A 24,585-nucleotide genomic window follows, 5' to 3' on the forward strand; every position below is an offset into this window, starting at 1 on the left:
ATATCCTTTGATGAAGTCGTGTGTGTGTGTGTGTATGTGTGTGTGTGTGTGTGTGTGTGTGTGTGTGTGTGAGAGAGAGAGAGAGAGAGAGAGAGAGAGAGAGAGAGAGAGAGAGATGTTTTATATTTTGTTTTGTGCTTTCTTGATACCTTTTGGTACAATAAATTGTTTGAAAAATAAATGCTTCTTATTTTTTGTGAGTTTTGCAAAGGACCTAGAAAGTAGTTGACCAAGTTCGTTTCTCTGGGTTGGTCAATATAGAAATAGCATTTACCGAAAATGGGCCAGGGAGAGATTCTCCAAAGAAGAAAATGTATTTTATTTTCAGTATGAGCAGGTCACCCAAAAGTGTTATCTTTAAGTGCTGAATTTTTCTTGGATGCTATTTTGAAAACAGTCGGACTTCAAGGAATTAGAAAAGGGACCACAGGGAAGGGAAGCATAACTATTTTTCATAATTAAAGGGAAATATTATCAAATACCCTTACATATATGTAAAAATGTAACAAAACTATTTATACAATTCATATGCAGTAATAGTAATCAAGAAACTTTGATTATTTTAAATGACAATGCTCTTTTGAAAAGTAAAGCACTATATCATACCTTATCAAAGTCTCCAGGCTGGAAAACAGTTTTTCATTTCAGTCAGTCTGTTTTAATCAGATACCCAAGGATTGAGCTAAAATTGCTATGAGATTATTCCCTGTCCCCACTGTCTCCTCCAGCCTTCTAAATGGGAAGGTATCAAAATTCAAGGCAGCAAAAACAGATGCTCTGAAATAAAGACTAGCCTAGACTACTAATATGGTAAAATTGGAATTGACTAAAAACTGAGGGTCCTAAGCTCCGTGAGGCACCTTAACATTTATGTTTAATTAAAAACTTTAGCTTTGTTTTTCAGCCTGTTGGAGTTATTTAAAAAAAAAAGCACCCTTTTTGCACTCGTATAAATACAGAAGCCTGACTTTGAAAGGTGTTGTAAGTTACTGAGTATGCTGTCTGTGGTGTGCCTGGAAACCAACGTTTTAGAGAGGGCAGAACCCTTTTCTTTGGTTGGTGTTTTAATACTTGAGACTGGAATTCACTAAGTAGCCCAGGATGGCCTCAAACCTCCCATCATTCTGCCTCCACCTCCTAAGTGCTGATGTCAGCCACAGTAGAGACACAGATGCACACTGTTGCCTCCAGCAGCCCGAGGAGTCCCCTTAATCATTTAAATGTGACTAGAGCCTTGGCTTCAGCAAAGAAAAGAACTTTAGGTTAAGCCAGTGTGAATCAAACGAAGTTTAATAGAAGCCTCCACAAAGAAAAGCATAGATCTTAAGAATGAAGAATGAAGTTTAAGAGATGTGGATAGGCAAAATAGGCCACACCCAAGGCTGCGTAAATGTAATTTTGTTAGGAATTTTGCCCAGGAACTACCTGTGATCTCATTTAAATTCTTTAGTAATCATTTTTAGTAAGTAATGACTTGAAAAACTACCCAAATCCTCTATGTAACTATTGTAAAGAGGATGAAATATGAATACTTTGAGAGAGAGAGAGAGAGAGAGAGAGAGAGAGAGACTTATCTATTGCAGTCTTATAGTAAATGCTAATTGGGTGGGAATTCTGGTTTCTCCTCTGGTGAGGGGCTTCACCCTGACTCTGGAATGAGGAAGTCTTCCTTCCCATGTTTTGTATTTTTTCCTTCTGATTTTCTGTTCTGCCTAACTAGATTTATGAACTAGTGCCACCGCACCCATCTTCAATTGCATCATTTGCCACCTTATTCTCTAAACAATCTTTCCGTGTTCTCCCCCAATGCCTGCAGTTACAGCTCCATTTTAATATGCACAGTTCATTCTTGGATCCAAGTATCACTTTCCATTCCAGGAAGATCCTCTGCAAACAAGCGAATACCAGAAGTCAAGAAATGAAAGCTCTAAGACAGTCCTGGAAAAATGTCAATCAGGTTGCCTCCTTCCCAGACCCAGGAGAGGGTAGTGATTCATTGGGGCTTTTGGTATCTCAAAGATGTCCCTGAAAAGAAGAACAGAGCGCTGGAAGGAAAGGGCATGTTATTGTTAATATGACTAATCTCAATTTTTTTTAGGTATTAAGTCTACTGGGTCAGTTTCATAAAGAGTAGAAAGTCTGATGATGTTAGTTTGGGGGGTCGGGTGCAAAGAAGTGGGGAAAGAGGGAGAAAGAAAGAGACAGCTTTCTAAAATGTAGAATGTACTCAAGTAATTTTTTAAATGTGTCTGGATAGTTTACATTTTACTAAAACAATTCTAAGAAGAGAAAGGGTGAACATTTTGTTTATATTTGAGATTGTCATTTAATTACAATGTTCCCTTTTCTTTCCTCCCTACAAATCCTCCCACACACCCCTCTCAGCTTTCCTTCAAATGTGGTCTCTCTTTTTTGCCAATTGCTATTGCACATCTACATGTATTTGTCTATGCATACACATTCCCAAATATAGCCTGTCGAGTCCATGTAACATTTTCTTGTATTTATGTTTTCAGGGCTGACCATTTGACACTGGACAAACTGATTGGTGTGCTCTACCTTAGGGAGGGCCACTTTTCCTGCTCCCAGCAGTCTTCATTTGTCTATAGTTCTTTGTGTAGGGCTAAGGCCTTAGTCACTTCAGCATGTTTTTACTGTCATCCTCGTTCAGAAAGGACAAAATGTGAAAGCTATGTCGAGTATAGAATGGCATACTTTCAGAAGAGCCCCACCCCTTGAGGCAAATTTAAATACAGCAAGGAATGGGAATGACTGATAAACCCTGGGTGCACCTCCTCTTAATATATTTCTGGTAAGGGCTGGATCATTTTGGGTGAGAACAGGGAGAATGGTGCTCTGTTTCTCTGCCTTTCTCCTAAGAACTGAATTGGCCGTGTGTGCTTTCAATTGGACAAAGCTGCTTTCTAGCCTTACAAGGGTGGTGAAAATTAAAAAGGGTCAAAGACAATCCTAAGATTAGTGGGAAAGTATACCCTTTCTACCCCCTGCCATCCACCAATCCCATTTACAAAGACGCCCCATGTCTTTCAAAAGAGACCCGCAAATTGCCATGGAAATCTGCCCCAACAGGCTGTGCTCCAGTCAGAGGAAGAGCCTTTGTTCAAAGGGGTGTGGAGGGGCGCTGCACCATAGTGAACACCGTTAAGCCTCACTAATTCCCTGAAAAGGGGAAAGGCCAATCTTGATTTGTAAGAAGCTTGAATTTGAAAATATGCTGAAAGAAATGCCATGTTATTATTTCTAAAAACCTGCAGTCAAACTGCTGGGTGCAGTCTGTGCGTTGAGCTGCTGAGGCTCTTAAGGCCCAGAACAAACAGATAAGGGCTGTAATTAGCATATTGGTCATTTGAATGCAAAGTGCACTTAGAGTGGCGCTTAAAAACCGTATGTTAGCTACTCCCCTAGCAGGCTGACGCTTTCCAATGTATATAATATTAATTTGCTTAGCAACATGCCCTATTTCCTTTTTTGGCAGTAAACTTTATCCTAGCAAGTCAGAATCCGGTAAATTTCACATATTGGCAGCAGGAATGGTTTCAAAACTCGCCACAAACATATTTGAAATTTCTACATAATCTTTAAAAGTCACCAGTGGCTTACTCTTTATTATTTACTAATTAGAGAGTGTGTGCTCTTGGATGATTAAAAGAGGTGGGAAATGCAAAGTGTTTGACTGTCCCTCCGCCACCAGCCATCTTAGCAAATGAACACTGGAGAAAGAAATTGGCTGTAAGTTCCTGCTTTGTAGCAAAATATGGATTGATTGTGAGGTACGACAGGTGCTTAATTATACAGAACACCACCACATTGACATCACCATCCATTAAACACATCTGTGATGGTCAGCCAATGCTGCCTTTGTATTATTAACTTTGTTTTAGAATTCACATTTGAGGCCACTTAATTTGAAGTGGCACTGAGTTATGTGTGGGAAGAGGGAAAAGAAAGAGGAATACAACTCTGATTTTGTTCAATGTCACCATCACATTGCTAACGACACGGAGGAAAAGTATACTATTAGTTTTAAAGTTCTATTACTCCAGCAAGCTATCTGGTTGACTCAATAAGGAAAAAGCCTTGAAAGCTCAGAGAGAAAGGAATTTAAATGCCTGCCTCATGAGAAAAGTCCCCCATTCTACTTCGTGGCCTTGTAAAAGTCAGACACACTGAAAGAGAGATAGGGAGAGATTACCCATGAACCTCTTAGAGGAAAGATCAATCATCCTTAAGCAATGAAATCCCTAATGTAACGGTTCCCAAATTTTGCTGCACATTAGAATCTGAGAAGATTAGAACCTGAGGGGATTTTGAAAAGCTTGGATGCTCAGATATATGTCATCAAATTAAATCACAATGTTTAGCAATAGGGCCTAGGCAACAGCATTTTACAAAGGTAATTTCTCCTGCGCAGGGAGGTTGAGAACCAGAACTGTAACACTGTTATTTCCTTATGAGCATTTAAGTTAATCTTCCCAACTACTCTAAGAAGGAGGATTATATTCCACAGATGAGAAAAAGTTGAAAGGGACCAAAAATATTGTCCAGGTTCTTGAACTATAATGCAGTAAAACTGGAATTTGAATGTAGCAATTTAATTACAAGAGTCTATGCCGAAATTTTATACAACAGTACTCCCCAGATTTTTGTCCCCATATGCAGCACTAAGAGAATCCCATGTCAATGTGCTGAGAATTTATTAGGCATCTGCTATATAAATCATGCGGTTTTAGTCACACTGTGTGCTTCTAGGTAAAGTCAAGGAGATAAGGTTAACTTCTGATAAGTGTGATAAGTCTAGTTTTTGTCATTTCACTTGCTTTGTTGAAAATTTAATAGCCCAATAATATCAGAAACAAGTCTATAGTCTTACAAGATCAGGTTTCTTGTGTGACTTAGCCATAGAGCATCCTTGGTCATAAATCGCAATAGCAAAATGAGTCTGGGATCATTGGTAAGAAGGTGGTATTACCTAAGGGAGGAGGGGGAACCCTGTGACGTTTCACAAGTGCTGTGTAGCCTTGGGGAAAACAGTGTTTTCATTAAAGTTACATCTGGCTTTATTTATCAATAGTCCCACTCAGAATAATGACAAAACTAGTTATTCTTAAAACATGCTAATTTCTATCCTTTCAATCCCAGGCAGATTTAAACTCAGGTTTTTGCCCTTTTCAAATTAGGTGGGTCTGAAAAATACATTGACATTCATATAACCCATGAATAGATTAATTGATTTCCAGATGAGCTAATAAAATATTTCACATAGGAGGACATGTCAACAATGATGAATTCTGAATAAGATTGGTGTTTGAGTTATTAATGTTAGACCAATATCATTTTCTACATTTTTTTTATTAACTTGAGTATTTCTTATATACATTTCGAGTGTTATTCCCTTTCCCGGTTTCCGGGCAAACATCCCCCTCCCCCCTCCCCTTCCTTATGGGTGTTCCCCTCCCAACCCTCCCCCCATTGCCGCCCTCCCCCCATAGACTAGTTCACTGTGGGTTCAGTCTTAGCAGGACCCAGGGCTTCCCCTTCCACTGGTGCTCTTACTAGGATATTCATTGCTACCTATGGGGTCAGAGTCCAGGGTCAGTCCATGTATAGTCTTTAGGTAGTGGCTTAGTCCCTGGAAGCTCTGGTTGCTTGGCATTGTTGTACTTTTGGGGTCTCGAGCCCCTTCAAGCTCTTCCAGTTCTTTCTCTGATTCCTTCAATAGGGGACCTATTCTCAGTTCAGTGGTTTGCTGCTGGCATTCGCCTCTATATTTGCTGTATTCTGGCTGTGTCTCTCAGGAGCGATCTACATCCGGCTCCTGTCGGTCTGCACTTCTTTGCTTCATCCATCTTGTCTAATTGGGTGGCTGTATATGTATGGGCCACATGTGGGGCAGGCTCTGAATGGGTGTTCCTTCAGTCTCTGTTTTAATCTTTGCCTCTCCCTTCCCTGCCAAGGGTATTCTTTTTCCTCATTTAAAGAAGGAGTGAAGCATTCACATTTTGATCATCCGTCTTGAGTTTCGTTTGTTCTAGGGATCTAGGGTAATTCAAGCATTTGGGCTAATAGCCACTTATCAATGAGTGCATACCATGTATGTCTTTCTGTGATTGGGTTAGCTCACTCAGGATGATATTTTCCAGTTCCAACCATTTGCCTACGAATTTCATAAACTCGTTGTTTTTGATAGCTGAGTAATATTCCATTGTGTAGATGTACCACATTTTCTGTATCCATTCCTCTGTTGAAGGGCATCTGGGTTCTTTCCAGCTTCTGGCTATTATAAATAAGGCTGCGATGAACATAGTGGAGCACGTGTCTCTTTTATATGTTGAGGCATCTTTTGGGTATATGCCCAAGAGAGGTATAGCTGGATCATCAGGCAGTTCAATGTCCAATTTTCTGAGGAACCTCCAGACTGATTTCCAGAATGGTTTTACCAGTCTGCAATCCCACCAACAATGGAGGAGTGTTCCTCTTTCTCCACATCCTCGCCAGCATCTGCTGTCACCTGAGTTTTTGATCTTAGCCAATCGCACTGGTGTGAGGTGAAATCTCAGGGTTGTTTTGATTTGCATTTCCCTTATGACTAAAGATGTTGAACATTTCTTTAGGTGTTTCTCAGCCATTCGGCATTCCTCAGCTGTGAATTCGTTGTTTAGCTCTGAACCCCATTTTTTAATAGGGTTATTTGTTTCCCTGCGGTCTAACTTCTTGAGTTCTTTGTATATTTTGGAAATAAGGCCTCTATCTGTTGTAGGATTGGTAAAGATCTTTTCCCAATCTGTTGGTTGCCGTTTTGTCCTAACCACAGTGTCCTTTGCCTTACAGAAGCTTTGCAGTTTTATGAGATCCCATTTGTCGATTCTTGATCTTAGAGCATAAGCCATTGGTGTTTTGTTCAGGAAATTTTTTCCAGTGCCCATGTGTTCCAGATGCTTCCCTAGTTTTTCTTCTATTAGTTTGAGTGTGTCTGGTTTGATGTGGAGGTCCTTGATCCACTTGGACTTAAGCTTTGTACAGGGTGATAAGGATGGATCGATCTGCATTCTTCTACATGTTGCCCTCCAGTTGAACCAGCACCATTTGCTGAAAATGCTATCTTTTTTCCATTGGATGGTTTTGGCTCCTTTGTCAAAAATCAAGTGACCATAGGTGTGTGGGTTCATTTCTGGGTCTTCAATTCTATTCCATTGGTCTATCTGTCTGTCTCTGTACCAATACCATGCAGTTTTTATCACTATTGCTCTGTAATACTGCTTGAGTTCAGGGATAGTGATTCCCCCTGAAGTCCTTTTATTGTTGAGGATAGCTTTAGCTATCCTGGGTTTTTTGTTATTCCAGATGAATTTGCAAATTGTTCTGTCTAACTCTTTGAAGAATTGGATTGGTATTTTGATGGGGATTGCATTGAATCTGTAGATTGCTTTTGGTAAAATGGCCATTTTTACCATATTAATCCTGCCAATCCATGAGCATGGTAGATCTTTCCATCTTCTGAGGTCTTCTTCAATTTCTTTCCTCAGTGTCTTGAAGTTCTTATTGTACAGATCTTTTACTTGCTTGGTTAAAGTCACACCGAGGTACTTTATATTATTTGGGTCTATTATGAAGGGTGTCGTTTCCCTAATTTCTTTCTCGGCTTGTTTCTCTTTTGTATAGAGGAAGGCAACCATTTTCTACATTTTAAATATTTTGTAAATTAAAATATCAGAGACATTTTGTCAAGGATACATAGGGGCGCTGGCGTATTTTTGTTAATTCCCTTGATCCCAACACTATTTCAAATACTTAATCAATTAAAATGTTTGCTAGGAGGAGAGTTTTGATAACACCCTTTGGAGCTCAGGATGAAGCTCAGATGCTAGTGTGATTATCTGTTAGACACAGAGCTCTGGGTTCTGTTCCCAGCATTACATACAACAGGAATCCTACCACCAGTGAAGTTAAGTCAAGAGAATAAAAAAATCCAAGGATATTCTTAATTGCGTACAGAGCTTGAGACCAGCATGGGTCACATGAGACCCTGTGTAAATAAATGAAAGCACTTTCCCGAGGTATAGTTCTTCCACAAATAGTCTGAAAGTGCTTATACCAGCGTTCTTTTATATAGGTACCTAGATTTATCTCTTGCATAGATTAATATTGTCAGTATGCAGTGACCAGCAAGTACAAATCTCTAAAGTCTTATAGGTATGGGAACCACTTCTTCATCATAAATGACTGATATATCATTAAAAAAAATGCAGCCGATCTTCCCTTTCTAAATTATCTGAAGTCCAAACATAACACAGGGTAGGGGCTTGTGATCAGGAAAAGGAAGGTAGCAGGCAAAAAGGAACGTGCACACCAAGAGCAATCCTGAACTTCCTTTGCATCTGATTTTGGTGACCAGTTTTGGCCATGTCCTTCCATTTTGGACCCTGAACCATGTCCATGTTGGTCATGCACCTTTGAAAACAATGTGCCTATCACTAATGAACTTGACATTCTGCTCACTTCTCCTGACTTTCTTTGACTTTAGTGGAAACTTTCAGAAGTGTTCCCCTCTTCATCACTATTTCTCAGGACTCTGATTTACAATCAACCTGTGGATTCAGGAGGGACCTGGTCATGGTAGGTGAGGAACTGCTGGAAAATGCACTACCTTCAGGAGTTGGGTGGCGTATGTTGTCGGAAAGGGGGTCAACGATTTGCCTACTGATGAGCCTTCTCCTTCATCTCTGGAGAGAAATGTCCCACTGCTCATCATTTCACATAATTGGGTGTGGGGATAGGGGCACTTCTGTTCCTGATAACCTTATTATGTGTTTATCAGGAGCAGACACTGCCCAGGTTGTCACGACAACCAGCAATGATTCAAAGCTTCCCTGAAAGGTCTGTATCTCTGGCAAATAATCAGCCTTTAGCTCTCAGCAGATGCTGAACTGAGCAGCCAATCACAGGTGAGTGGAGAAAATATGACATCATAGTCCAGCTGGTCCAAAAACATTTTTTTTTGGTTTTCTATTTTTTTCATTGATTCTTTGTCCCCTAGATGATCTCTCTCTCCCTCCCTCCCTCTCTCTCTCTCTCTCTTCTTCCTCCCCTCCCCTCCCCCTCCCTCTTTCTTCCCTGTCTCTCCCCCCACCAGGGGAGCATGTAAACAAGCACACAACACATACACCACAAATCCCTCACAAACAACAACAACAACAACAAAATCCAAGTTTTCTGAATTAAAACTTTGCAGATTAACTTGGATTCTCCAAGTGCAGTGATTGGGAAAGGAATGCCTAATTCTCTTGGGAGAAACATCAAAGATTGGCTCAATTAAATAATGTGGTTTGATATGTATGACCATAGTGGAGGCAGGAGTAATTAACACCAAATTAGAAGAGAGAAACTGCCCACTTCTCTTATTAATTCACTCCAAGCCACCTGGATTTAATTGTCTTCTACTTTTCCGTCACCGACTCCCTCATGAAATGAAGGAGGGCAGAGGCAGTGGACTTCTGAATCCTCTCAGGTTCTGCAAGACAGGCCTCTACTGTGGCCTAATTATGGCCAAAGGTTAGGCCAGACGCTCTGTTCCCAGATGCACATTTAGGAATCACGTGTATGTGTGGCCTCATCAAATTGATTAAGGATGTGTGCATTTCTTCAATCTATCAGGTGTGCTTTTTTTTGTTCTTAGCCATTTACATCTGCACAACGATCTTGGCAGAGGCAACATGAGTTTTACAGAGAAGAAAACTAATACTTGGGGAAATCAGACTCTTGTTCAAGGGTTTGTCCAGTTCTAGGGTCCTGGGTCACAACTCTGGTTTCAAGAAGATGGTGAGTTCTTAACCACATGATTCTATCTGCCCCACTGTCTCTATTCTTTGGAGACACTTTTGTGGCATATCTGAATTCCCTGTATTTATTTCATATGCAACCCACAAAAGTGCTTGCTTCAGGAGAGCTTCAGATGCTAATATAGTGGGCAGAGAGGGGGGCAAGCAGAAAGAGGATCAGTTATAGTGAGTGCAAGATATAGTAGTGCCTAGAAACTGAGTGGAGATGGACTAGACACTTTTCTCCTATTTCATGCCTAGACACCAGTTGCTGAGAAAATTGGGGTAGGGGGTTAGTTTATAAAAGTGCACCCTGCACCCGGGGGCTGAAGATTAAGAGCACCTAGGACCTTTCAGAGGACCTGGGTTTGATTCCCAGCACCTAAGTGGCAGCTTACAACTGTCTGCAGCACCAGTTCTAGGGGACATGAATCCTTCTTCTGGTTACCATGGTCACTAAGCATGAAAGTGGTACACAGATATACACACAGGCAAAACACCCATACAACTAAAAATAAATAATAAAAATTATAAGTGCATCTGTTCTGGAAAACAATGTGAAGACCAAGAGCTACAAACTCTTAGCATCAGCTACTAGGAACAGTTTTTGGCCATGGAACTTAAGGTAGGAGTGTAAAGAAAGCCAAGACATGCTGGCCACTTCTGCCTGTAGATTACCTATTATTATTTTCCTGCGTTCAGTCTCTGTTCAGGAATGTTCTAAGTTCCTCATATCTCTGACTGCCCTACTTGAACCACTGCTTGGCCTTCAGATAGCTTTCAGGATAGTTAAGGTGCTGATTGGTTTTGTTTCAAGCACTCTCATGAATTATATTTTCGATTCTAATTCTGATTTTACAAGCAACATACAGTATATAGTTATTATTTAAATTCATTCAAACAAAGCTAGTCAGGCTAACACGGGCTTATCATCCCATTACTTTGAAAGTAGAGGCAGAGGATCAGGAGCTCAAACTCATCTTCAGCTACGTGGTGAGGTTGGAGCTACTCTTAGCTTTTTAGAGCCCGACTTAAGCGAAAATGAAAATGAAGTGCATTCAAACTTTACAGATGCTTGGTTTCTTTTTATACAGTCACATCAATAAAACAATTGTAACGTGTAAATGGATTGACTACACCAACCTTTTTAACTTAACTCAGTCCACTGCAAAGAGTGGATTACTTCTCCTTGGGATTGAGTGGCTAACCAGCTGCTGCTGCCGACCATTCCAGGAGAATACTTGGAGGTCATAATTTATACCATTTATTCCCACGATCACAAGCCTTCTTCTGAGTTTGCCAAGTTTGCCACATGTAATTTCAGTGTAAACACACACACACACACACACACACACACACACACCACACATACACACACACACTTTTTTAACAAACATAAAATTAATAGCATACATATTGTCTTGCAATTTCTTTCTTCATCTAAAAATGTGTCAAGGTGTGGTCTTATTTTAGCATATGGGAATCCACGTGATCATTTTTATCTGAGGAATATTTAAGCTATTTTATATGATATTTATGCTCTTACATTATATTAAACAATGAATATTCTTGAGCATATATCTTGGTATGCTGTCATGAAGCTATCTATAAACATTTTTCTTGACTTAGAATTGCTAAAGTCACATGTACACTTTTTTTTTCTTTTCTTTTTCTTTTTTTTTTTTTTTTTTTCGGAGCTGGGGACCGAACCCAGGGCATTGCGCTTGCTAGGCAAGCGCTCTACCACTGAGCTAAATCCCCAACCCCACATGTACACTTTTTAATTTGATAAGTCTTACTCACTTGTCAGTCCCATCAATGGTATATGAGAGTGTGCAATGTTTCCGTTTTTTGGGATTTGACTGGAATGAAAACACTAACTTTAGTTTACTTACATTATAAAAGCCCTGCTTTGTATATCTCTCTTCTCTTGTACATCATAGGCTTGTAAATCATAAACATGGTTTGGTTGTTAGAAACCCACACAGAAACACAAACTTAAAACGGAAAATTTGAGTGACATTAGTCTTTGCTGATGGCACATCACTTTGAGTAACACAATGTCCAAAAATATTAGTTGTACCATCAAAACTAAGTGACTATCTCCATTTGTATATAAAAGAAGCACTCAATGTTTCCACCCCCCAAACATACTCTTAAATTGCCTTTTAGTATGATAGAAAGGACCTAGAAGATAGAGAAGGAAGCCAAGAATCTAGAGAGCATTTGTGAGGATCTGAAAAAAATGTATGACCATTTATTTCTATGACGCAAGCAATATGCTGGTGACTTCAAAGCCCTGGAATTCTATTGCCCATTCTATGAAATTCAGATCATAATGCATGCTGAGGTAAACTGTTGTGGGTATTGTGGGAATTTAGTGACAAGAAGAAGGCAAAGAAGGTTTGCAATCTGAAAAATATAATAGACATCCCAAGTGGTTATTAAAGTTGTATCCTTAAACCAAGGCAACACCTAAATAAGAAGAAGATAGTGGGAGTTAGGAAGACTAAAATTACACAGAGACGAAACATTAAGGTTATACAGTTCAGAGCCTTTTCCTCTTGCTCTATATTTTGGAGAACAAACTGCATTGGTAAAACTCTAACATTTGATATTAAGAATAACATAGGTTATCATGTTTTTACATGAGGACCCATGTCTTTCTGGGCTTACAGCCTTGTTTGAATGACGTTACCATGCTTCCATTTGTTAAGTACCTAATAGGATTTTGCCCCTCCCCACACTTAGTTTCTATAACCACTGGGGACAGAAGAAATACACACATGAAATGTTTAAATAACCATGTGAAGTGACTGCATAAATAGCTCCGAGTTATAGCTGAGGTATGTGTGAGGATTAGAGTGAAATCAAATACCTTTTAATTACAATTTAAATCAATACCTCAGAAACCGTAGTTGAATCACTACCAGGAAAATCCTGTTATGCTTCCTTATTTTTTTAAGTATTTTAGTTGGAAAGAACCTGACATAAATGTGATTTACAAATAAGATGTTTTTCCATTAAGTAAATGACATTTAGATCAGTATTTTTTAGATTATTTCCAGCATTATGTATAAAAAAATCAATGGGATGTAGCTACTGTTTTAACCCCAAAGTTAATTAAAAAGATATCTATAATGTCACTGTAAGCAGAATCATTCTGATTTCAGCCAATTAATCAAGAATGGGAGAGGGAGTCTATATTTCATTAGAAGGTAACCACCACGATGTGTTTTAAAGGCTATAAAGCCAGTGCATATTTTCATAATTAATTTTCACTTTAGCATATTAGAAAAATCCATGAACTTTGTACTTAGATTTAAATATAAATGCCAGTTCTACTTCTTCATACAATACTTATGTATGCATATATATGTATTTTTTTATTGAAGGAAAATGTTGCAAAGTCATCCTTAAGAACGGTTTGGATCATGTCGCTTATTGAGTCTCCGTCGTCCTTTTCCTTATTTTTTCGGAGGTTGATCATTGTTCTCTTTCAGTTCCCGATGTTATTCAAAATGAATTAATTCTCACCCCACCCCCACTTTCCCAGCTATCTGAGTGATTATCTCTGGTGAATCCAGAGATCATTTGTGTGGCTCTTCCTCATAGGATCTGAAAACAGATGAAATTCAGTTTGGGTGTTAAAATGCATTGTGTGACAATTGTGAAGAAATGAATGTTGGTTCTTAGGGAGTGTTGAGGAAATCAAGTCAAAGAGGTGTCGGAAAGAATCATTATTCATTTCGGCCATTCACTTTTGCACGGATACATTTATCTTAATTTTCAAAAAGTTTAAAAGTAGAGGACAAAATAGCCCATAATCCCAGTACTTTAATCTAACCATTACAATGTTATGCTCCTTCCCTTCTGTGTTGGGAGGCACATTTTACATCATTATAGTTCGAACTTACATACTATTGTGCAGCCTTTTGTCTCACTGCAGACACTTGACATAATTTGTATGATCTGCCAAAAGTCTAGGAAGTATGGATTTGGGAGCAAGAGGTGATGATTTTCAAAAGTAGATTTTTAAATGGCTTAGGACACCTATAAAAATTTGAAGCTTCTTGTAAAGGCAGGAGAAATCAGTAAAGGTTTTAGGGAAAAAATGACAAGGGGACTCGTGTGAAATCAATGCACTCAATTGGAAGAATAATTACTCTTTTTGCATAATGCCACCTGTTTTGAAATGTATGTTTCATGTGCAGAAGACTATTTTTCCTGCTTAAATTGCTGCCTTTCTTAATTCCACCGCCAGGTCCCTGCTCCCCCCACCCCCTTACTTGTCCATGTAACCTGCTAGGCTGACAGGTGGTGTCCCAAATCCAAATTTCCTCAAGAAAGCCTGCTCCCGTAGATGGATTCCCTAGCCTGAAAAAATGCATCTCAAAGCGTGGTGTTCGTAAGGGTGGCAAACCAGAAAGATGCATGAAATGTTCCCTTTCCACTCCTGTCTGGTGTCTTTCTCTATGGCTCCACCTTCCTCTTTAGACAATCCCGACAGTGTAGAAGTTTCCATCTCCCTTCCCTCTCCTCTCTCTACCCCCCTTCACTTTCTCCCCCCTCCTAGGGCGCTTCCTGCCTGGAAACAAAAGATTGGTCCCCAGTAGCCCACTCAGGGCGATTTTACTTTTATGCTCACCATCTGATTGGCCTAGGTACGGTGCAGAGCCCAGGTGACGTCATAGCATAGAAGAGCTAGGGAGCGGTTGCTGAGCAGAGGGGCTCTACAGCAGGCAGGCAGCTGTGGCCGCAAACTGTCTGGGGTCTTACACTGGGGGCTGCAGCTTTTCCTCTCTGGGAGTAAGTGCACTGGGCGAAAGAAGAGCCGTGGGGGGTGGGGGAGCGGGCTGGGCCCGGGGCTGCGCCTGCAGCCGCTGGGCTGCAGCTCCCCAGCCCAACTGCCAGCGTGCTCCGAGGTACTGGAAAGGTCTTGGCAGGGTGGCTGGACCCTTGGCAGGTAAATCCCGCGACTTCTGTACCATATCGGGCTAGCTCGGGTGAGGGGAGGCTGCCGGGCAGATATTCTTTCTTGTGTCCCCCTCCTGCTCTTGCTGTGCCCCAGCTTTGACTCTCCTACGTGGCTCCATTGCCCAAGCCCTGGGACCCAGCGCATAGTGTTTGATGGGGTTTGCTCAGGCAGATGAGTGGGTGTGTCCGGGTTGGTCCTGAAGGACCTGGGCATCTTCCCTTGGCCAAGCCCAGGGTTAGCTTAGTGGGGTTTGGACCTCCTGGGGCAAAATCGCCCTGAATGCTGTCAGACTGTAAGTCTCCTACCATCTTCGCGTGCGTCCCCCACCCCACCCCCCAGCCACACTGTTGACAGCAGTCCTCCAGAGAAGGGGAGGGGGTGTGGCCGCACTGTGGCCAAGTCTGCATCAGAACAACCAGACTGAAACAGAAAAGTGCCAAATTTCTTAAAAAGGAGCTTTCTTTCTTTAAAAAAATTTTGTCCCCCTCCCCTTTTCACTTGGGGAATTTTATCCTCCCTTCCCCTTTTTCCTCTTCTTTTTCTTCTGTGGGGACTGAATGGATTCAATATGGTATTTAGAAAAGCCTGGCACCCCCCTCCGTTGGCTCCTGTCTTTGTCTGGGGAGTGGGGGTCATTGGGCTTGCTGCTTCCTCCCTCCACTCCTCTGTAGCTCCCAGAAGAGACACTGCCCTCAGTTTGTGACCTGGCATGATGACTGGCATACTTCTGAGTGAACCGAACATTTTAGATTCAGGCTCTGGCAGGCTTTCCTTCCCTAGGGTAGAGTGAGGGTGTTGGGGGTGTAGATGCTTCTTCTAAGGAGGGAACTAGAGGCTCCATTGGGTTTGGTTTTTGCTTGTTTGCTTGTTTGTTTGTTTGGTCCCACCTTCCAGAATCCAATTCCAGATTCTAGCCTTGGGGTTTCTGGGCTGTGTGGGCTGCAGAGGGAAGGGTGAGTGCCTTGTCTTTGGTAAGCATGATGGGGGTGGTTGCAGTGCTATTTTCAAAAAAGTGGCTTTCACCAGGGAAGCCCTTAGCCATGTTAGTTTTGCTTCCCTCCCTAATGGTTTTGCAGACTCAAATCCAGGCCAACTGTATGGCTGTCTGAGGTGTTGGAACAGAAGGAGGTCCATTCCTGTTGGTGACAGCACTGTGGCCCTGTTCTAGGATGAGCCAGGTATAAAAGGTCAGTGTGGTTTTCACTGGGCCATGTGTAAAATTATAATTGGTCAGGATGTGTGATTTGGCACTTGAGCTTCCAATCACGGGCACTTTTGAGTAAAGGGGCTCACTGTGGTAATGGACACAAATGGATGATTAATAGGCTGGAATCTGGGAGGAGAGCCAAATGGTCCTCTTTTTCTGGATACGAATGTCATACTCTGTGTCCACCCAAGATACAACATGAAAAGAGTCAGGAAGGTATGCAGGGTTAATGCTGGGTGTTGGTAATTCCGAATCCAGAGAGACCTCAGGATGTCATGAGGCCGGTTCTTTAAAGCACCCCACAGACTAGTAGACATTGTGATGAGAGTGCAAGCAACGGGCCACAAGACCCCATGAGCATACGAGTGCTGGTCATTCCTACGGGTTGTGGGGTTTTTTCTCCCTGTTCATGGTGGAAGCGGTATACAGGGCAGACAAGTTTGCTGAGGGTTTGGAAGAGACTGGGTAGTACATTTATTTGATAGATGAGGAAAGTAGAAAATGTCTATAAAGCTGGCAGGGGCTGCTATTAAAGATTCTGCTATTATAAAGTCAAGAGTAAGCACAAGGTCAAAGAGGATGACTAATCCAAAGGAAATCAGATCTAGAAACCAGACTGAATAGGTAGAAGCTAATGGAGTTGGTAGGAGCTGTAGTGGGAGAAAAAAAAAAAAAAAGCCAGCATCTTGCCAGGAGCTCGACAGTCCTATTTTCTCTGGTGAATTGGTAATGGAAAAGTTTTGGTAGTCAAGTCAGAAATGGCTTAGTCAAGGATTATAGGGGCTGTTTTAGCCTTTTAGGAAATCAATACCATTCCCAGCTGTGTAACCCATTTTCAGGAACCAGGAACTTTAGTCAAAGGAATGAGGAGAAACTTGCTGAGGAGCAATCTCTCTCTCTCTCTCTCTCTCTCTCTCTCTCTCTCTCTCACACACACACACACACACACACACACACACAAAGAGAGAGAGAGAGAGAGAGAGAGAGAGAGAGAGAGAGAGAGAGAGAGAGAGAGAGAACTAATGCTTTCATTTTGGATGAGAGGGCAGGGGATGAAGGATAGAAAGGAGAACAGGGGAGCTATGATCTGACACAGGAGTCGGACTGTTTCCCATGAGGGAGTTAGGGCCAGTTTTGGGATAAAAAGAAAGAAAGAAAGAAAAGAAAGAGGAGAGAGGAGAGAAGAGAGAAAGGAAGAGAGGGAGGGTGGGAGAGAGCACAAGTTTTCTCAGGACTCCCTGGGATCTTCTGTCCACCAAGGACATCAGAAAACCTTCACCCTGGAGGGTAAGTGCAGCTTTCCAGGCATCTGGGGCCTAGTTTGAGCTTTAGCCAAGCCCCCACCCCCACCCCGCACCTACATCCACATCCACACCTGTCAAGAGTTAGGTGGTTGGTTCCCTTGGCAGGGGCCAGGTAGAATTCCAGGCCAAATCCACATTAATAGGTTTGCCAGCAGGGGGCGGTAGAGTAACCGTAGCGACGTTGAGGACCCAAGTCCTCCATTTCAGGTGTGAAGCCCGAGCCTCGGATCAACTAACAGCCATACATTTACAATCTGATTTAGCAGTGCCAGAGAACTAACTGAACCTCCAGGTCATTGTGTTTCCATTTCTTCCCAGAAATGTGGTGCTTCCTGCCGCGCTCTGCAGCGAAGGAAGGCACATGCTTTTACTTGTGATTACTTGAGTCACTAATACACACAGCCTAACCGGGAGTTTAATTGGAAATGTTAATCAATGCAATAGATCCGTGTCTGTTTTGCACATTCGGTCAATTATCTGCACGTTGGGACAATCTGTCCTGCACCCAGGGGATGCAACCAGGGGGTAAAACGGTACAGCTACAGCTGGGACTGGGGGTGGGGAGCAAATTGGGGAAGTGGACCCTGAAGACTGAGAAGAAACGAATGACTTACTGGTGGAGAGGAGTCATCTCAAATGTATTTTCACAGAGAGGTTGGATCATGAGGCGGATGGTTCAGAAGCTCACAGAGCTGAGGAGACAAGGTTTTCTGTGGGGTTAAAAAGGGTTGGATAAAGAGAAAGGATTTGGGGGAGAGAGAAAGCTAGGATAGCCTGGAAACACAGAAATCAGATGTTCTTGGCAGAATGCACAGGGTCCTCGGTCCTCTTTCCTTGACCTTCAAATGATGGAAGATAGTTCGGGTGTTCTCCATTCTGGCGAGAACATTTTAGGACACAGCTCCTTTTAGACTTAATAGTTAAGACAGCAGCTAAGGTACAGACCTCCTGCGACAAAAGAAATAGCCCTTAATATCACTTTTTGTATGCTCTTCAGTTTAGGGAACACCAATACAAAACAGGTATCCACACATTTCATCTTTTAACTGCAAGACTTCACTTTCATTTCCTGTGAATGGGGAACATGTGGAAAAGGAGAAGCCCAATTCTGTATTTGCTGGGCAACCTATAACTAAGCCCCCAGAAAAGCTCTGTATGTTACTTTTTATAGACCGATCATAGAGTGGCACTGATCTGCACTACTGTTTTAACTCCTTAACACAGTCTCAAAACAGGAGGAGTTTGGAATGAAGATAAAGAAAAAGGGGGCTTCCTGGGGGAGTCCTTTTCTTTCATCTCTATCTGAGCCTTGAGCTTCTGAGCCTGAGTCTTCGGAATTCTGCACTCTAAACAGACCACTATCTCCGACAGTTAGCACAATATCGCCCCCTAGTGACCACACTGGAGACATTTTTTCTCAGCTCTTGATTGCTATCCCATGATCTCCATCCAGGGTGCCAGTACTCTGACACAGCTCTTACTCCTGGCAAGAAAAGGCACATTCCTTCTCTCAACACTGAAGGAGTAAGTCAGGGATGTGCAGTCTCTTTAGAGCGCTGTTCTCCAGTATGAGCAGGTTTAAAGAGAAGGGTTCCTCTCTCTTCTCCCTTGTGGTTTCTTGTACTTTTAGTCCTCAAACAGGAATTCTGGCAAAAAACTAAGATGCGTCAAGGAAAGAGAAGTTAGATGTGTTTAAGATGTGTGCATCCATACCTCCCAGCTTCAAACAAGAGGTCTGAGCTACAGGCAGGAAGCAAGGCAGCAGAATTGAACAGTATAATGAAGCCATGCACACTCACCACTGTATACACACATACAACATAGCATAGACTATATATGCTGCGCACTACAAATTAAACACATGGCATATACACATGCATGTACAATACATGGTAGAGATCCAAACACACATGTCACGTTGCAGAAATACAGTGCATACTTACAAGATACGCAGAATTGTACATATAATACAATACAGGTTCAGGATAAGCACAACATAGTATAGGTGTGACTCATCATATACACAGACATTTAACAGTGCAAATAATAGCACAAATATACATGACCCAGCTTTTGCTAATATATAAAATAAGCTACACTCAATATATACTCCCAGTAAGCAAGGGGTGTATAAACATGGTGATCTGCCCATTGCTTCTGCACTGGTTCAAGCTACACAAACTACCATGAAGTTATCACTGATGCTACAAATAGGGATATTTGGGAAAAGTGAGATATACTCAAGGAAAACATAGAAAGATGGAGATTTTTGGTTATTACAGGCTGTTGTACCCACCCTCTTCCCAGTGTCCCTAGCACTTCTTTCTCTTCCTCCACAATCAGTTGCTGCTTCCCCAGTAATTGGCTTCAACATCAGGAATGGGGCCACATCTGACCATCCTCATGTCTTGTCACTTGTGGCAGTTCTGATAGTTCTCACCTCCCTACCTCACCTCACCTTCTTGCTGAGTGAGCTCCTGCAGAGATGGGAGGAGGTGACTCATTGCTCAGTGATGCAGTGGGAGGGATCTGGAAAGCCACTAGGGAAGCCTATGGGAAATACACAGGGATGCTAAAGATGCTAGGGGCAGTTGTGATCTAGGATGTGTGTACCAAGGGATGAGATAAACCCAGAGTCTGGCATTATCTTTGTATCTTAAGTAGTGAAATTGGAGATCATGGGTCTTTCCTTGGCTCCCCAAGACTTCAATTTTTCATTCACTTCAGATACCCTTCGATCTATTTCTTTGGGTTGTATTTTGTAGTCCTGTAATAACTGGGTGCTAGCCTGGGATATGCTCTATTTGAATTATCATGTATTTGCTGCTTTCCTTGCAGGGTAAATATGGTTGTGTTTTTATGGGTGGAATGTTGGGGAGAAGTAGGTAGGGTTTGTAGAGATCAGAGTTCTACAAAGGGGAAAATCAATTTTTCTTTGGGGAGGATCAAGAGATTGTGGGAAAAGCAGAAACTAGAGGGGTTAAAAAGACCCTGTCTTTGGCAGAAGCTTTAGCTGCATAGTAAGACTGCCTAGTGTGCACTACACCATGGTTTTAGATTCCAGCTCCACCATGAGACAGGGGAGGTTCAAAGGGAAGGAGAAAGAGAGTCTATTTCCATCACAATTAGACATAGAAACCTCTGTGAGGCAAACAAGGTAAATCATCACAGAAATAACCACAAGTAGTGTGTATTTGGCAAAATTTGGTCACAAGCTGTAGAAAACATTTCTTTGATGATAGGCCAGAAGTTGCAATTACAGTCAGAGGTTTAGAACCTTCACAGCGGTGAGGCAATAGAAAACTCAGGGTTTCTATTATAGAAATATAGGCAATAGAAAACTCAGAGCCTGAGAGACTCTTTCTCCAGATACCTACGCAAAGAAAGTGGTTGGTGACTGAAGGAGTTGGAATGGGGGTGGAGACTCAGAATTGAAGGATGAAATAACTGAAGAGTAGTATAGGTTGCTAGACAGATGAGACATTCTCAGTGAGCTTTACCTGTATTGACAACTTATACACTAGACCATGCTATCTCTGGTAACTGCAAGTTTACCCTCAGTTCTGAAAGTTGTATACATTTTTCACATGCATCTTATTTGATTTAGCCCTTCTAATGTGTGTCCAAAAGAGACCAGGGAAGCAGATCTTTCATAGTTGATAAGAAGTAGGCCCTGCAAAGATTAAAACAGAGACTGAAGGAACACCCATTCAGAGCCTGCCCCACATGTGGCCCATACATATACAGCCACCCAATTAGACAAGATGGATGAAGCAAAGAAGTGCAGACCGACAGGAGCCGGATGTAGATCGCTCCTGAGAGACACAGCCAGAATACAGCAAATACAGAGGCGAATGCCAGCAGCAAACCACTGAACTGAGAATAGGACCCCCGTTGAAGGAATCAGAGAAAGAACTGGAAGAGCTTGAAGGGGCTCGAGACCCCATATGTACAACAATGCCAAGCAACCAGAGCTTCCAGGGACTAAGCCACTACCTAAAGACTATACGTGGACTGACCCTGGACTCTGACCTCATAGGTAGCAATGAATATCCTAGTAAGAGCACCAGTGGAAGGGGAAGCCCTGGGTTCTGCTAAGACTGAACCCCCAGTGAACTAGACTGTTGGGGGGAGGGCGGCAATGGGGGGGAGGGGAACACCCATAAGGAAGGGGAGGGGGGATGTAGATCGCTCCTGAGAGACACAGCCAGAATACAGCAAATACAGAGGCGAATGCCAGCAGCAAACCACTGAACTGAGAATAGGACCCCCGTTGAAGGAATCAGAGAAAGAACTGGAAGAGCTTGAAGGGGCTCGAGACCCCATATGAACAACAATGCCAAGCAACCAGAGCTTCCAGGGACTGAGCCACTACCCAAAGACTATACATGGACTGACCCTGGACTCTGACCTCATAGGTAGCATTGAATATCCTAGTAAGAGCACCAGTGGAAGGGGAAGCCCTGGGTCCTGCTAAGACTGAACCCCCAGTGAATGAGATTGTTGGGGGGAGGGCGACAATGGGGGGAGGGTTGGGAGGGGAACACCCATAAGGAAGGGGAGGGGGGAGGGGGATGTTTGCCCGGATACCGGGAAAAGGAATAACACTCGAAATGTATATAAGAAATACTCAAGTTAATAAAAAAAAAAGAAAGAAAGAAGTGGGCCCTGAGTGGTAAGGTGGCAAGCATCGATTATTAATCTGTTCTCTCATCTCCTAATTCCTAGCTCAGTACTCTTTCCAAAATCCTACATAGTAATATGCTTTTATATTTTACATTAACTTTCTGATTCTTTTTAAATGATTTTCTGAAATACCCCACTTCTCCCTCCCCTCCCTCCCCCTCTCCCCTCCCCTCCCTCCCTCTCTCCCTACCCCACTGTGTATTTAACATATATGGGGGTAGGATGAGGGAGTAGTGGCAGCTGTAGAAAGGGTTGGGTATCTCCCACAATGCTTTCCTCAGCAGACTGCTCCGAGAAAGAGCAGCTGAGTCCTTACATCTTGTGGTAGCTGGTGTGCAAAGCACTGAGTCAGTCAGAGCTGAAGGAAGCCTAGCCCCAACTCACGGGCAGCATTCACCTCTGCTGAGATCCTGCAATGGTGGCTGTGTGAGGTGAGCAATGGATTTCAGGGCGTGGAGATAGGGGCATTTGAAATCCAAATAAATCTTGCCTACTTATCTGAGCTCAGGCCCCACAGTTAGGCCTCACAGTTGTGACCCCACTTTCTGGGGTGTTCAGTTTGTTATACTTCTCCTTTGTCTCTTGGCTCCTCCATATCGGAATGACAGCCTTGACCTACATTTTGAGGTGAGGAGGAGAAGCAACATAACAGTCATTGCCAAGTCCTTTGCAAATGTCAAGCCCCATCTAAGAGCATCAGTGTAACACAGAAAATGCTTCCTATCAAGCTGTCATTTCTTTTTCTCCTTTCTTGAGAGCTAAGTGGCATTTTGCAGCCACATGTCCTAAATCCTCCAATCAAGTCCTGCCAATTCCACTACCCCATAATCTTAACTTGGTCTTCATAGTCAAATATATTCCCAACCCAATCTTCCTTGCTTCTGGGACTAAAAATTGGCGGAACTCTCCCTCTACCTTCTCACCTAACCAGGCAGCAAAGGCAGACGCCCTCCCCTAGCTTTCTAGCATAGGTCTGTAGCATGCTTTGCTTTCCTCTCATCATAAACCATTCCTTAAAGAGTTCCTGGATTATTTCTCCGAGCAGGGAAACTAGATTACCAAGGGCAGGTCTTTAGTCTTACAGGTCTCTACTGTCCCTTACAAGCAGCTTTGCCCATGGGACCAGGCTCTCTTCCTCTGAGCATGCCTGTTATCTGCCCTTCTCTCTGTCTGTCCCCAAGCAGTCACAGTAGCTTCTTCTGGTGCCTTCTCCACCTGCCCTTCTATACTGTACCCTGCCACCTAGATGGCTATTTAAGATTTGGTGTTCCTGAGTCTCTCTGCCTGTTCCAATGTGTGTCTCTTTGTCAGCTGCTTAGGCATCTATCCTGTTGCCCAAGTCAACATTCCCATCCCCAAAGAATTTCAAGTAGACAAACCAGCAAAGAATATGCAAGCCATTTCTCTTTGACTCTGAGCACACCTTGGGCCAAGAAGATGGTAGAACTGCATATCAGCAGCAGGAGTTTGTGTGATGCATCCTCATGAAAGGGAAGCACCTAAGTTTCAGCCATTGGAATTGAAGGTATGAAATCACAGCCTTGCCGATGCAGATGCATTCAACTTTCTAGAAATGGTCTGATCCAGGATCCTCTATAAACTTTGACCGACAGAAGGTAACTAGAACCTGTGATAATGAGACATGCGCCTGGGGATCTCTCATGGGTTTTCTATAAAACAGCTACAATAAGAATTTTTATCTGTTATCAACTGTTGCCAACACTGAGCTAGACATTTTGCAAAGGAGGTTTTTTCCTCAACTATTTCATACTTCTCTTTCTGAATCTAGAAGCAATTTTTTTTTGTCATTTCCATGATAGAAGTTGAGAGGGGCTCAGTAACTGTAGAACTGGAACACTTCTGTCTGGGGAGGAAAATCATTTGTGGAGAGGTTCCTAGCCTTCAATGCTATTCAGTACTCACCTAGTCACATCCCTCCCCAGATTCGCCCTCGCTTATCATTTTTACCCCTCTCTCACATATAATTTAAAAACCTGCTACATACAGCTGAATAGATATATTCATGATTCATATTTTCATTATGATACACATATACCTTACCCCCACTTGAATGTTCTCACCTATTCATGACTATGTATTCCTCCTTAATATTTTCACACTTTTATATTTACTTATATTATACAGGTAAGTAATATGATAATATATACCCTTACTTATTAACACACCTATATAAATCAAACACTCTGTGCCCAGACATACCCTACCTTTCCGCTTGCCTAACTCAGACTTCTTTTCATGGTTACAGTCATATACAACACATCCGTTTGATATACTCTGGCATGTTTGTACTAATATGATCATTTTACTCACAGTCACACACAACTGAGGGACACACAGGTGTACACACATCCTCATCCTATTTATATATAAAGACGGTAGCAATATAGACAGCATCTCACCCACTCATCCTTGTATACTTTTGAACTATTCTACTCTCCTGCACTATCCTGTTGACGGGTCTGCCTTCACTCGCATGCACAGCACTGAGACCATCTTCCTTCCCTCATCATATTCCCAGAGACTTACACGCAGACATGGAGGCAGAAATTTTGA

General features: G+C 42.3%; 1 protein-coding gene across 9 annotated transcripts in view; it reads left to right on the top strand.

Annotated features, from left to right (window-relative positions):
* Nucleotides 1-24,585, top strand: part of Pak3 (p21 (RAC1) activated kinase 3) — a 259,475-nt gene that overhangs the window by 131,113 nt on the left and 103,777 nt on the right. For 3 of the 9 annotated variants that reach the window (XM_087599252.1, XM_087599257.1, XM_087599261.1), the window contains exons 1-2: nt 14,572-14,802; nt 15,891-16,001. The gene's annotated coding sequence lies outside the window, so the exon portion shown is untranslated. 9 annotated transcript variants of the gene reach the window in all.

The sequence above is a fragment of the Rattus norvegicus genome, chromosome X (genome assembly GCF_021556685.1).
Source record: "Rattus norvegicus strain SHRSP/BbbUtx chromosome X, alternate assembly SHRSP_T2T, whole genome shotgun sequence".
NCBI lineage: Eukaryota > Metazoa > Chordata > Mammalia > Rodentia > Muridae > Rattus > Rattus norvegicus.